At 43.4% G+C, this 13,315-nt stretch overlaps 2 protein-coding genes across 16 annotated transcripts in view; one reads left to right on the plus strand and one right to left on the minus strand.

The window, feature by feature from the left end:
- HNRNPF (heterogeneous nuclear ribonucleoprotein F) overlaps positions 1-12,008 on the minus strand; it is a 35,797-nt gene extending 23,789 nt beyond the window's left edge. The window contains exons 1-2 of the transcript XR_012381734.1: positions 11,481-12,008; positions 11,285-11,354 (exon numbers count right to left, since the gene is read on the minus strand). The gene's annotated coding sequence lies outside the window, so the exon portion shown is untranslated. The remainder of the gene's footprint in view (positions 1-11,284; positions 11,355-11,480) is intronic.
- A 269-nt stretch (positions 12,009-12,277) lies between these two features.
- Positions 12,278-13,315, plus strand: part of LOC112830731 (uncharacterized) — a 143,298-nt gene continuing 142,260 nt past the window's right edge. For 11 of the 15 annotated variants that reach the window (XR_012381719.1, XR_012381721.1, XR_012381720.1 and 8 more), the window contains exon 1: positions 12,293-12,457. The gene's annotated coding sequence lies outside the window, so the exon portion shown is untranslated. Of the gene's footprint in view, positions 12,458-13,315 lie in introns of all 15 variants that reach the window. The other 4 variants (XR_012381728.1, XR_012381729.1, XR_012381730.1 and 1 more) reach the window with 3 other exon arrangements.

The following is a 13,315-nucleotide window of genomic DNA, read 5'->3' on the forward strand; positions in this document are numbered from 1 at the left end:
GATTCATGAATCAAGCAGTATCTCATCAAGCAGAGATACTCCAAGGAGTTCTACAAAATGGAAGGCTGTTATAGAAAGGAGGGTTGGGCAAGAAAGTCAGTGGCAAAGGAAGAATGAAAGTTCATTGGAGGAAAGTAAGAGTTCAGGGTGATAATGGCTTTTCATTGGCTGAGCTGCAGCGTTTTCCATTGGTTGGGCTTGTTGCTGGGCAGAAGAACATTTTCCTTCATCCTGGGAGGGTAGTAAAGTAGTGACATTTTCCAGTTGGAGATGCAAGGCATCTCTCTTCCTGTTTGGGATAACTGACTAGTGGTAGAGGATGAGAGCTTCCTCTAGAAGTCTTCCCAACTCCAATTTTAGTTCAGGTTTCCTTTATTAATTTTCACATTTCTCCCTTTTGGTCAAGATCTGTCTCTAAAAGCATCACTGATCAAAAAATAAATAAATAAAATAAAATAAAAGCAACACTGATCAAGAATTACGTTTCCCAAATTCAGTGGCCTTTGTTCCTTGGTGCCAGGAAGGACCTTTCTTGTGTATTTTTTCCTATGTCAGTGGGAAAATGCATGGACCCAAAAACACTTGAGGCCACGTTTCAGTTACAAAAAAAAGGTAGTAGGGAGAACTTTTAGGCCTTTCTTAACCAAAGTCTATATTTTGTCAAGGTTGTAAGCACTGGAGATCATCTCAGAGTGCTGAGTAAGCATCACACTCCAAACATAGGGGCTTCATTGCAGCAACTTCACTTGTAGGTCATCTGGGTGCCCTCCTGAAAGAAGTTGTCTCTCTTTGCTTTTACAGGTCTTAACTGCCTAATATCAATGTTAATTTCATTGACTACCAGCAGAATCTGAGGAACAATCCTCTGATCAGAGAGAAAGTTCTTATGCTTCCTCAATGACCTTTTATAGGCACTAGGAATAAAATATTAAGAAAGACTATGAGCCATTTACTTTGTTATCCTTAATGCCTATGACTCACCAACCTATATATATACTTCCATATGTACACTGTTAGAAAAGAACAGTGATATAGAAAAAATTACAGATATCAAAAAGATAATATGTTACTTGTTACTGGAATATATTTATTCTCTCTCTCTCTCTTTTTTTAAAGTAATCCTGGGTGCCTGGGTGGCTCAGTCGTTAGGCATCTGTCTTTGGCTCAGGTCATGATCCCAGGGTCCTGGGATCGAGTCCCACATCAGGCTCCTTGCTCAGCAGGGAGTCTGGTTCTCCTTCTCCCTCTGCCCCTGCTTGTGTCCCCTCTCTTGCTGTGTCTCTCTCGGTCAAATAAATAAAATCTTAAAAAAAAAAAAAGTAATCTTTACACCCAACATGGGGCTAGAACTCATGACTCTGAGATTATGGGTCCCATGCTCTACTGACTGAGCCAGCCAGGGGCCCCTGGAATGTATTTATTCTTGCACTTGTTTTTGTTTTTTAAGATTTATTTATTTTAGAGAGTGCAAGCAGGAGGCGGGGCAGAGGGAGAGGGAGAAAATTCTCAAGCAGACTCCCCACTGAGTGCAGCCCCCCCCACCCCAATGAGGGCCTCGATCCCAGGACCCTGAGATCATGACCTGAGCTAAAATCAAGAGTCGGATGCTCAACCGACTAAGCCACCCAGGTGCCCCTATTCTTGTACTTGTTAACAAACTGGCTAATGTTCTGGAAATTTTTGTAAACCAAATAATAAAGATACCATGTACATGTGACTCAGAGAAACACAGATCATTGCACAAAACCCCATACCTTTCCTCACCTAACACCCCAGTTCCACCTTCTCCCTGCTACCTTCTTCTAGATATTGTAACTTCCTTCCCCACCCCCTCAAAACTGGACACCTTAAGTAGTCTTAAGAGGTTTCAGACTGCAAGAAGGTGAATAGATATGCTTCCATGAAGTATTTTATCTCCCTGTTTAAATACAGTAAGAATCTAAAAGTAATTTTGGAATTGTCGACGGAAAATTTTGATTCTATTTCTGCTGCTAATACTACTGCTCCCAAGCCTGGCAGCAGTGCTGTGTCAAATAAGATCTTGATGTGATCACTACTTCTCACAGTAATCTGAGACATGGGATAGTTTTATCTTAGTTTTACAGTTGAGGGACTTGTCTAAGATGTGAAAACGTGTTAAGGAAACCTAACTCAGAATTAGTCAGGAAGCCATGAAGGGAGGGCTCACACAGCTTGCAAAATCCAGCAGGAAGGAAGATTTCCTCTCGGCTCAGCAACCAATGAAAGGCCACCACCGCTTTGCCTGCAACCAATGAACTCTCATTTTCCTCCAATGGACTTTTGTTCAATAAACCCCCTCCCAACTTCCTTCTTTCCCCTATAAAAGGATGCTCTCCTCCATTGTTCTCTGTACTTGCCTATGGTTTGCCATAGTGTGCTTGTCCCAAATTGCCATTCTTAGGCCATTCCCAAATAAACTTGATTTTACTGGCCAAATTGCTTACCTTTTTCTTTTAAAAGGTTGACAGTGGTTATTCTGAATTTAAACCAGTCTATCAAAACCTCAAGTCTATGTTCCTCCTAAACTCTCTACTAGATTGTACCTGGACATAGCCAGACCTCACTTTGAAGGGTTCCCTTATACACAAATTACACTCACCATGGTTTAGTTACATGTCAGTCCCCCAAAAACATGGTTCCAATTTTAGTTACAACAGTGAATCAACTGTAAATGCATAAAATATAAACTTCACTGCTAGCTCTTCAGGCCACAAATCACTAAATAACAGATGTATATCACAGTAAGTGACAAGGCATGTAAGCTCTCTGAAAGTCTGTCAGTGATCACTGAGTCTGTTGCTTAGCTCACATATGGACAGAAAAGCATGTGATTGGGTCACTTCTTGTCTCCCAAAATAAACCTATGTGACATTTCAAAAAAAAAAAAAAAAGATGATCAAAAGAGGGAATTGACCAACAAAGACAAAAGTGCAGCAAATAAATGAAAAGTGATAATGCTGGGAGTGAAATCGGAACTGACTGTAAGTGGAGTTATAGCCAAAACAGCTGACAGGGGGAATGTTGACATTGCTGTTGTTCAAGAGATTACAGATCTGCAGCCAGAGGAACTTGTTGAAGGAGAATTTAACATAAGGAAAGTGTTTATGATGAAAAGGTTAAAGATGTCCTAGAGGAGGTGATGCTGGCAAAATAACTTTGTGCTGGGGATTCTTGGAGGTATTTCTTGACATTGAAAGTACAAATGATAAAATGTTGGAAGGTGATCCAAATTTATAAAGGAGTATGACAGGGCACCTGGGTGGCTCATTTGGTTAAGGAGTATGACAACTGGCTGAAGAATTGAAAAGATGCTCTTTCTGTCATAAGCTATACAATGAAAATAAGAGGTAAGCATTGTTCAGACTATTCTTGGTAAGGTTTTACAAATAAAACACTTTAATTCTCGTTACAGAATACAAAATAAATATAGTTTTAGTATTGTTTTCATTTCCAATACACTTATAATGGTCAGAGGGTTTTTAATGTTTTGGCAAAAATTTTAAAGATCACAGAAATAATATTTATAACAATTTTTCCCCATTGAACAATAAGATCGCTTTGCACCGTTTCAGCTTGCATGGTCACTTTGATGGTCCCACACTACTGTACAAAGTGAGGGACACAAGCACACATATACACACAGCAAAAATCAGTCTGGCTTAAGAGGAAGATCACTGGAATGGGTCCCAAACATTCTGGGTTTCTGTGCAACAATTTACTATTTGGGTGACTTTGGAAAAGTCATTTAACTTCCCTGGGCTGAATCTCCTTAACAGTGAAATAAGGGGTCTTAACAGTGACTCTCTTCTGTCCTGGCCAGTCTGAGTCCTGCTAATTGACAACCAACAAGCTAATATTGGTAAAGACCTCCCTATTATCTTCTAAGTGAGAGGGTAACCTGACTCAATCTACAATGCAGACATGAATACTGAATCTATAAATACATCTACTGAAATCTATAAATGCAGTGAAAAGCATTTTGGCATTTCCTGAAAATGTGAACTATAAACTCTTCATTTCCTATTAGGATGTTGGCTGACTTAAGAGTCACAAAGTTGGTTTTCATTTGTCTTCACCACAACTGACAAAGGCCTCCATTTCTGTGGCTGAGCTCCTGTGAGCATGACTCTTCCTGGTGCTAAATGTATTCAACCAACTGTGCCCTTTAAATGTGGCTTTATGTTTATAAAATCTGAGAGGATGTCAAAAACCTAACTTTTGCTGTATTTTTTAACACTTAAAATATGTGAGAGTTCTTAAGGATTAAGAAATACAATTATCTACTCATTTTATTTTTATTTTTTTTTAAAGATTTTATTTCTAAGTAATCTCTATACCCAACGTGGGGCTTAAATTTACAACCCAGAGATCAAGAGTCACATGCTCTACCGACTGAGTCAACCAGGCGCCCCATAAGGTACTTTATTTTTTGTTTTCTTTTTTTGTTTGTGTGGATGTCTTTTTGGTTTTTGGGGTTTTTTTTAGTAATCTCTCTGTCCAATGTGGGGTTTGAACTCCTGACCCCAAGATCAAGAGCTGCACGCTCTACTGACTTGAGCCAGCCAGGTGCCACGTCTACTCATTTTAAACTTTAAAAAGTAGCTAGCTTTCATTTACTTATCTATTCAATAGTACTTGAGTCCTTCCTTCAGGCAGGAGACCATTCCAGCTGTCCTGGATACTCAGTGACTAAGCTAAACTTGGTGCCTGCCCTTGATTACTGGTGAGCAACAAAGACATTTAACCCTTATTAAATAAAACTGGATAATGTCACTGAAAAATTAACACCTATAGAAAAAGCATTTCTGGCCATAAGCAAATACTTACTGAGAACTTATTTGAGCCCTGTGCTTAACGATATGGAAGACAAAGAGAATTATATTGTTATGTCTTTGCATTTAGAGAGCTTACCACCAAGCCAAGGGATTTTCATTCTTTTCTGAAAAGCCATAATGTGTGTCTTATCAGGCTTATTATATATTATGCCTTCTCAGAAAAGAATAAAAATTCTCAGGAGCCAAAAGTTAACTAAAAAGACTTTGAGAATAGAAAAAATTAAATCACACAGTAATAAAATACAATGATTCATATAAAAACAACTCTAGGGGTGCTTGGGTGGCTCAGTCAGTTAAGTGTCCATTCAGCTCAGGTCATGATCTCAGTGTCATGAGATCGAGCCCCGCATCCAGCTCCATGCTGGGCACAGAGCCTGCTTAAGATTCTCTCCTTCCAGGCGCCTGGGTGGCTCAGTTGGTTAAGCCACTGCCTTCGGCTCAGGTCATGATCCTGGAGTCCCAGGATCGAGTCCCGCATCGGGCTCCCTGCTCGGCAGGGAGTCTGCTTCTCCCTCTGACCCTCTCCCCTCTCATGTGCTCTCTCTCTCTCATTCTTTCTCTCAAATAAATAAATAAAATCTTTAAAAAAAAAAAAAGATTCTCTCCTTCCTTCTCTCTCTGCATCTCGCCCCTACCCCAGCTCCACTCATGCTCTCAAAAAACAAACTTAAAAATAAAAAAACTCTAATCTTTGTCTAAAATATATCTTGAGCACCTGATAGGAAATCTAAAGTGTACTAAGAACTGTAAATAAAAGTAAATCGCAGTTAAGCCCTAGAGGAAAAGTCAAGAGCAAACCTTGATGATGCCTCATACAGCTCCTTCACCCTTCTTTCTGTCCCTGTCAAATCTCTGTGCTATTCACAAGTGAGACTTTATAAAAATTGCTTTCAAATATTATTCATTGGATCACAGTGATTTCAGTGTTAAACAATCCATTTTGGAATAAACTTTCACCGGGTGACAACTGGAGTTAGAGGAAGGCTCTTGTGCCTCCCTTTGAGAAATATTACACCCACAGAGTCAAAGTAGACGGCTAACAATTTGAAGGCTGCCCAGCCCTCTGTATCAAATGAAACTCCCTAAAGGAAGCTGAAGCTTGGGGCACCTCTGTGGCTCAGTCGTTAAGCATCTGCCTTCTGCTCGGGTCAGGATCCCAGGGTCCTGGGATCGAGCCCCGCATCGGGCTCCCTGCTCGGCTGGAAGCCTGCGTCTCCCTCTCCCACTCCCCCTGCTTGTGTTCCCTCTCTCGCTGTGTCTCTGTCAAATAAATAAAATCTTTGAAAAAAAAAAAAGGGGGGGGAAGCCAAACCTTCTTCTGAAGTCATTAGTATGAGTATTTCCAAGGGGCAAGACTTAGGTAACAGGTTCTAGCCCTCCTGGCAGAGCGAAGAAAGCCGGTGGCTTAGAGCAGAGACAAAGCCAGAGAAGTCCTTTCAAAGTGACAGTTGAAGATAGTGGCATTTCAGTTCCTCCTTTCTTAGTCTAAAACTGCACTGTGTGATAAGGGGGCCATTTGGCCACACAGGGCTGTTGAGCACTTGAAATGTGGCTAGTGGGACAGAGGACTTTTTTTTTTTTTTAAAGATTTATTTATTTATTTGAAAGAGAGAGAATGAGAGCACATGAGAGGGGGGAGGGTCAGAGGGAGAAGCGGACCTCCCGCTGAGCAGGGAGCCCGATGCGGGACTCGATCCCGGGACTCCAGGATCATGACCTGAGCCGAAGGCAGTCACTCAACCAACTGAGCCACCCGGGCGCCCCGGACCTGACTTTTTAATATTTTATTTTTTAAAGCAATCACTACACCCAACGTGAGGCTCAAACTTATGACCCCAAGATCAAAAGTCGCGTGCTCTACCGACTGAGGCAGCCAGGTGCCCCTGACTTTAAAAAAAAAAAGAATTTATTTACTTACTGGGCGGGGGAGGAGCAGAGGGAGAGAGAATCCCGAGCTGACTTCGCGCTCAGTGCAGAGCCCAATGTGCGGGCCAATCTGACAACCCTTAATCTCATGACCCTGAGATCATGATCTGGGCTGAAATCCAAGAGTTGGACACTTAACTGAATGAGCCACCCTGGCACCCCTGACTTTTTATTTTAATTGTAGTAAAATATACAACATAAAGTTGACCATCTTAACCACTTTCTAAAATCAGTAGTGTTGGGGCACCTGGGTGGCTCAATCAGTTGGGCATCTGCCTTTGGTTCAGCTCATGGTCGCAGGGTCCTGGGACTGAACCATGAGTCCAGCTCTTTGCTCAGCGGGAGCCTACTTCTCCCTCTCCCTTCTGCTCCCCCTGCTTGTCAAATAAATGAATAAAATCTTTAAAAAATAAAAACATTTAAAAAATAAAATAATCAGTAGTGTTTAGTACATTCAATGTTGTGCATGCGATCTCCAGTCTTTTTGTCTTGAAAGGCTGAAACTCTGTATTTTTTTTTTTAATAAATTACCTTTTATTTATTTATTTTTTAAAGATTTTATTTATTTATTCATGAGAGACAGAGGAGGAGAGAGAGAGAGAGAAGCAGAGGGAGAAGCAGGCTCCCAAGGAGCAGGGAGCCCGATGCGGGACTCGATCCCAGGACCCCGGGATCATGACCCGAGCCGAAGGCAGACGCTTAACCATCTGAGCCACCCAGGCGCCCGAAACTCTGTATTTTTTTTAAAAGATTTTATTTATTTATTTGACAGAGAGGGACACAGCGAGGGAACACAAGCGGGGAGATTGGGAGAGGGAGAAGCAGGCTTCCCACCAAGCAGGGAGCCGGATGTGGGGCTCAGGCTTAACGACTGAGCCACCCAGACGCCCCTGAAACTCTATACATATGAAACAATTCCCCATTTCCTGCCTCTCCACAGTCCCTGGCAACATCACCAGTCTTCTTTCTGGTGCTATGAATCTCAGTACTTTTGATACCTCATGTATGTGGAATCATGTAGTACTTGTCTTTTTGTGACTGGCTCATCTCATTCAGCATGATGTCCTCGTTTCATCCATGTAGTAGCATGTCTTGAAATGTCCTTCTCTCTCTCTTTTTTTTTTTTAGAGCGAGCACAAGCAGGGTAAGGGGCAGAGGGAGGAAGACAGAGAGAATCTGCTGAGCCTGGATGCAGGGTTCAATCTCAGGACCCTGAGATCATGACCTGAGCCAAAATTAAGAGTTGGACTCTTAGCCAACGGAGCCACCCAGGCACACCACAATTTCCTTCTCTTCCTTCTCAGTGAACTGGGTTGCTTCCACCTTTTGACTATTGTAAAAAATGCTGCTATGAACATTGGTGTACAAATAGCTTTCAGACCTTACTTTCAATTATTTTGAGTATATCCAGAAATGTAATTGCTGGATCATATGGTAATTCTTTTTTATTGAATATTTACCATGCTGTTTTCCATAGTGGCTGCACCACCTTGCATTCCTGTTGGCAACACACAAGAGTTCCAATTTCTTCACAGGCTTGCCTTAATTTAAATTTAAATACTGATAATTCAGTTACTGGAAAACTTTTAACTATGTTTGGAATAACATGGATATGTGAACCTACTTTTTTAACTGTAAATTTTAAATATAAATATACTTTAAGTATTCCCAATAAAAATTTAACATCTGTATTCAGATGTGTTCAGTAGAAAATACACACCAGCTTTCAAAGACTTAATCCAGTAAAAAAATAATATAAAGTGTCTCATTGATAATTTTATATATTGATTACATATCAGTATTTTGGATATGTAAAAACATAAAATTAATTTAACCTATTTCTTCCTACTTTTGTAAATGTGCCTCCTAGAAAAATTTTAAATTACATATATGGCTCACATTCTATTTCCACGGACAGCACTACTACAGAGGTAGCCTCCACTCAAACATTGTGAAAATCACCAGATTCCAGAAGATAAACTCCTCCCTAGGGTCCCAATTTAAAAAAAAATTTTTTTTAAGATTTTATTTATTTGAGAGAGTGAGAGAGAGCAAGAGAGGGAGAGCACAGAGGGAGGGGGAGAAGGAGAAGCAGACTCCCCGCTGAGCAGGGAGCCTGACGCAGGGCTCGTCCCAGGATCCAGAAATCATGACCTGAGCTGAAGGCAGACACTTAACCGACTGAGCCACCCAAGAAACCCCCCTCAATTGTTTTAATATTTAAATTAAATTTAAATAAATTAAAATTAAATTAAAATTAATTAAATTAAATTAAATAAATTAAATAAATTAAAATTAAAATAAATTTAAATTTAAAATTAAATTAAATTTAAATTAAAATTGTTTTAATATTTACATCTTAAGCCCTTAATATTTACATCTTTCTTTTACTACAGGAGGATTCCCTGAATGAAACTCCCCCCCCTTTTTTTTAAGATTTATTTATTTGAGAGAGAGAGAGAGAGAGCACGAGGCGGGGAGGAGCAGAGGGATAGGAAGAGAGAAACTTTAGCAGACTCTGTGCTGAGCGAGGGGCTTGATATTAGGACCCTGAGGTCCAGACCTGAGCCAAAACCAAGAGACCCATGCTTAAACAACTGTGCCACCCAGGCACCCTTGAATGAAAATTTCCATTCACTGTTATCACAAAAAGCCGGGCTGTTCTATTTCCCCAGTGACAATCAGTGTTCAGTTCTGGTATCCTATTTTCTACGTTTTCTTGGTGTATCATAGCCTTATGCCTTCCATTACAGAGTCAATGAACTCCTGTGCCTGGGGTGAAAGCTGGGGGCTGCATATAACACCTCCCCAAGGAAAGCTCAGGGGATATGTTAATGTGTTTGCAGAGTAAAAGAGGTAGTTTCCTCCTTCTTTAATTTGACAATGCTGCCTTGACAAAACTTCTCCTGTACGTTTGTGGTTCTTAACCACTTACAGCTTATTTCCACTCTGAAAGCAGTCTGAAATCCTGGACTGACTTATCTCCTCGTAACAATAAAGTAATGGGGCAGTACCTTGACCAGGTGTAGTCACTTTCAGTGACTGATGGCTAGATGACAGAGGGGTGTGTGGGGACCCAGGAAGAAACCCTGTCATGTTGGGGTGGAAGAACCAAAAGCTAGAATTGAGACAGAAGAGCTGTTGTTGTGACCGTATTTGCCCCTCATACCAGGGTCACTCAAGATATAACACCCATCACTCCCACTCCAATGCAAAAAGGATAATTGTTCATAATTTTTTTTTTTTAAGATTTATTTATTTATGTGAGAGAGCACAGGCTCAAGTGAAGAACTGAGGGGGAGGGAGAGAGAGAATCCTCAAGCCAACTCCTGGCTGAGCGTGGAGCCCAACTCTGGGCTGGATCCCAGGACCCTGAGATCATGACCTGAGCCAAAACCATGAGTTGGGCGCTTAACCGCCCAAGCCACCCAGGTGCCCCAATTCATAGTTTTTTTTAAATAAAATTTTTATTTTGGGATCATTTTAAATCTACAGAGAAGTTACAAAGATAGTACAGGGAATACCTGCATACCCTTTATTGTTTTTCCTATATTTAATGTCTGATATAACCATGGCACGTTTGTCAAAACTAAGAAATTCACATTGGGGGTACCTGGGTGGCTCAGTCGTTTAAGTGTCTGCCTTCGGTTCAGATCATGATCCCATCCTGGGATTGAGTCTTGCATGGGCTCCCTGTTCAGCAGGGAGTCTGTTTCTCCCTCTCCCTTTACCCCTGTCCCCGCTCGTGCCTGCTCTCAATCTCTTAAAAAAAAAAATTAAATTCACACTGGTAGAATATTCTTATTAAACTACAGACTTTAATCTGATTTTACCATTAATGTCTTTCTACTGTTCTAGGACCCAACACATATGCCACACTGCATTTAGCATGCAAGCTTTTTATATACCAAGATCTCGCCCCATTTTACCATTCACGTTAATGTTTTTATTTCTCGGTATAGACTTTAAGGTTTTATTTTTGTGTGTATGCTTACTTATAATTCTGAAATTGTGTTTATTCATACTGGTGATGCCAACCAAAGACTACCCAGACATAGTTATGGTCAAACGATGAAGGGTTATTAGCGGCTGTACTGAGGGAGACCTCAGACCATGGGGAGTCTCAGGACGGGGGTGTTAAAGAGGGGTCATTATAGTATATGGGCTTCTGTTAGGTGATTTGGGGGAGGGTCCAAGGAAACACGTTCTGTTCTGGGTGCTGTCAGAAAGCAGGGGCAAGGGCGCCTGGGTGGCTCAGTTGGTTAAGCGACTGCCTTCGGCTCAGGTCATGATCCTGGAGTCCTGGGATCAAGTCCCGCATCGGGCTCCCTGCTCGGCAGGGAGTCTGCTTCTCCCTCTGACCCTCTTCCCTCTCGTGCTCTCTATCTCTCATTCTCTCTCTCAAATAAATAAAATCTTAAAAAAAAAAAAAAAAAGCAGGGGCAATTCATTGACTAGCTTAATTTTTATCTAGAAAGCAGGAAGAATGGGACATTGCTTACGTTCATCAGGGAGGGCATCCAGGCCGGTTACCAACCGTGGCTCTCAGAGCTGCTTTTCTTAGTGCTGCACCTGATTGTAATTAAGATAGAAAGCAACAGAAGACCGCTTAGCAGCTTTTGCTACAGAAATGACAACTTTGGTCCCCGAAACTGCTAATTCCAACTATGTACATGTGCTTAACAAACAACTCCTCACCAAGGGCTGACAAGTTCAGTCTCATTTCGAGCAAAAAACACGGGTGGCCTGGATGTAGCAGGAACTCAAATGACATCGAAGTGGCGCGTTTCTCCCGCAATGAACATCTCGGCCCCGGCACTTCGTCTCCCAGAATGAGGCCTGAGGCCAAAGCCCTGCCCTCCGGGGGAACCGGGAGCCAGGTGAAGCTACGTGACAATGCGGAGTAGCGACCCAAGAGCTGGGAGCACAGCCTGCGCCGGCTCCTCAAACTCTGTCCTTGGAACCGCCTTTATGTCTCCGCTGTTCTCGGTTCCTTCTCCCTCGGCAGGAAATGACTCCCATTTTCTCTCCTCACGGTGGTCTTCGATCTAGGCGTCTTTTGGGCTCAATGTTTGGGGTGCTCTTCAGTCTGTACCTTCAGGGGCTCTGGAACGCTCTGCAGCACCGCTCCCCTCCCGCCCCCCTCCGCGGGCCCCGGCTCCCCCACACGCTTGGCGGACCAATCTCCGCTCGGAGCCGGGCGCGTCACAATGGCGCCCTCGCCGCCTCGCTACCCGGAGCCAGTCACTGAGGGTCCGCCCCGCCGCACTCCATGCGTCCTTCCAGCCCCGTTTTCCTGGAGAAGGTGGGGTTCCGCGGGGAAACAGGCTAGCAATGACAGCGGAGGCGCGGGCTCCCGGGGCTGTTGCTCCTGGGTGCTGGGGTGCAGGGCCGAGCGGGAATCGGGCAAACCCAGAACAGCGGGGCCGCGGTAAACGCCGCGTGCGCCCGACGCGCGGGAGTTGTGCACTCGGGCCTGCCGCGCGCCAGACCCCGCCCCTCGGAGGCCTCGCCTAGGGCGCGCTGCCAGGGGTTTCCATGGTGATGGCAAATAAGCCTCAACTGCCTCAGCTACAACTGCCAAGTTTCCCGCGTTCCACCCTCCTCTGGGTGCTCAGAGGGACGATCGAGGTGCCGGATGTGAAGAGCGGGAGCGTGGAGACTCGGAGCCCGAGGTGAGGGGCGGGACGGGCGGCGGCTCTGAGGCTGAGGGTCGCACAATTGGGACCGACCGGGACCTGGGCCCTCTGGGGGTGGGGACGGCGGGACTGAGATTTGGAGTGTATGTTGAGCGGGGGTTTCGTTGTAGAGGGAGCCAAGTGAGGGAATCGCTAGTCCATCTGGGGAGATGAAGACAAGGGGATCCAGAGGGACCGAGTTTGAGGAATCCCTTCCTTAGGCCGGGGATGTCGGGGGAGTCCTAGACGGTGGGCATCCCAGGACCTGCAGGTCTGCGACTTCTGCGCCAGCCTGAAGGACACCTTTAAGGGTAGTGAGACGTGGCAGGGGGTGGGGGGGTGGAGGCTCTTAATTAATTAAAGGCAGTACATTCACATATTCAAGAGTCACAAACTTGCACAAGGCTTTATTACTCAAAAACTCTTTCTTCTCTCTATAGCCCCATTTCCTGCCTCCCTGAGGAAATATTTTCAAGCCTTTGAACTTTTCTTCTTCAGAAATTTTACTTCTTCCTCTTCTATCTGCATCTCTTCTCTGTGGTCTTCCTTTATCTGCTTCACTAAATTTAAACACTTCAGTCTGAAATATTTCCTCATTGATTTCCTTTGTCTCTTGGTCACACTTTGCTGCTTCCTGTATGTAGTCAGCCATTTGTTTTTCTTTCCCTTTTTCTAGTCATACCCTTGACTACATTTTGCACAAGTTCCTTTTTGAGAGCTCATCTTGGAATGAGCCTAAATTCAGAGGTGTGGGAATGGGTCCGGAGCTTTATATATATAGATTTTATTTAATTATTTAAGAGAGTGAGAGAGAGAGAGAGCCCAAGAGCAGGGTGGGGGGCAGAGGGAGAAGCA

This window comes from Callorhinus ursinus, unplaced genomic scaffold, assembly GCF_003265705.2.
Source record: "Callorhinus ursinus isolate GAN/ISIS: 27379988/994484 unplaced genomic scaffold, GSC_fseal_2.0 scaffold20, whole genome shotgun sequence".
In the NCBI taxonomy this organism is placed as follows: domain Eukaryota; kingdom Metazoa; phylum Chordata; class Mammalia; order Carnivora; family Otariidae; genus Callorhinus; species Callorhinus ursinus.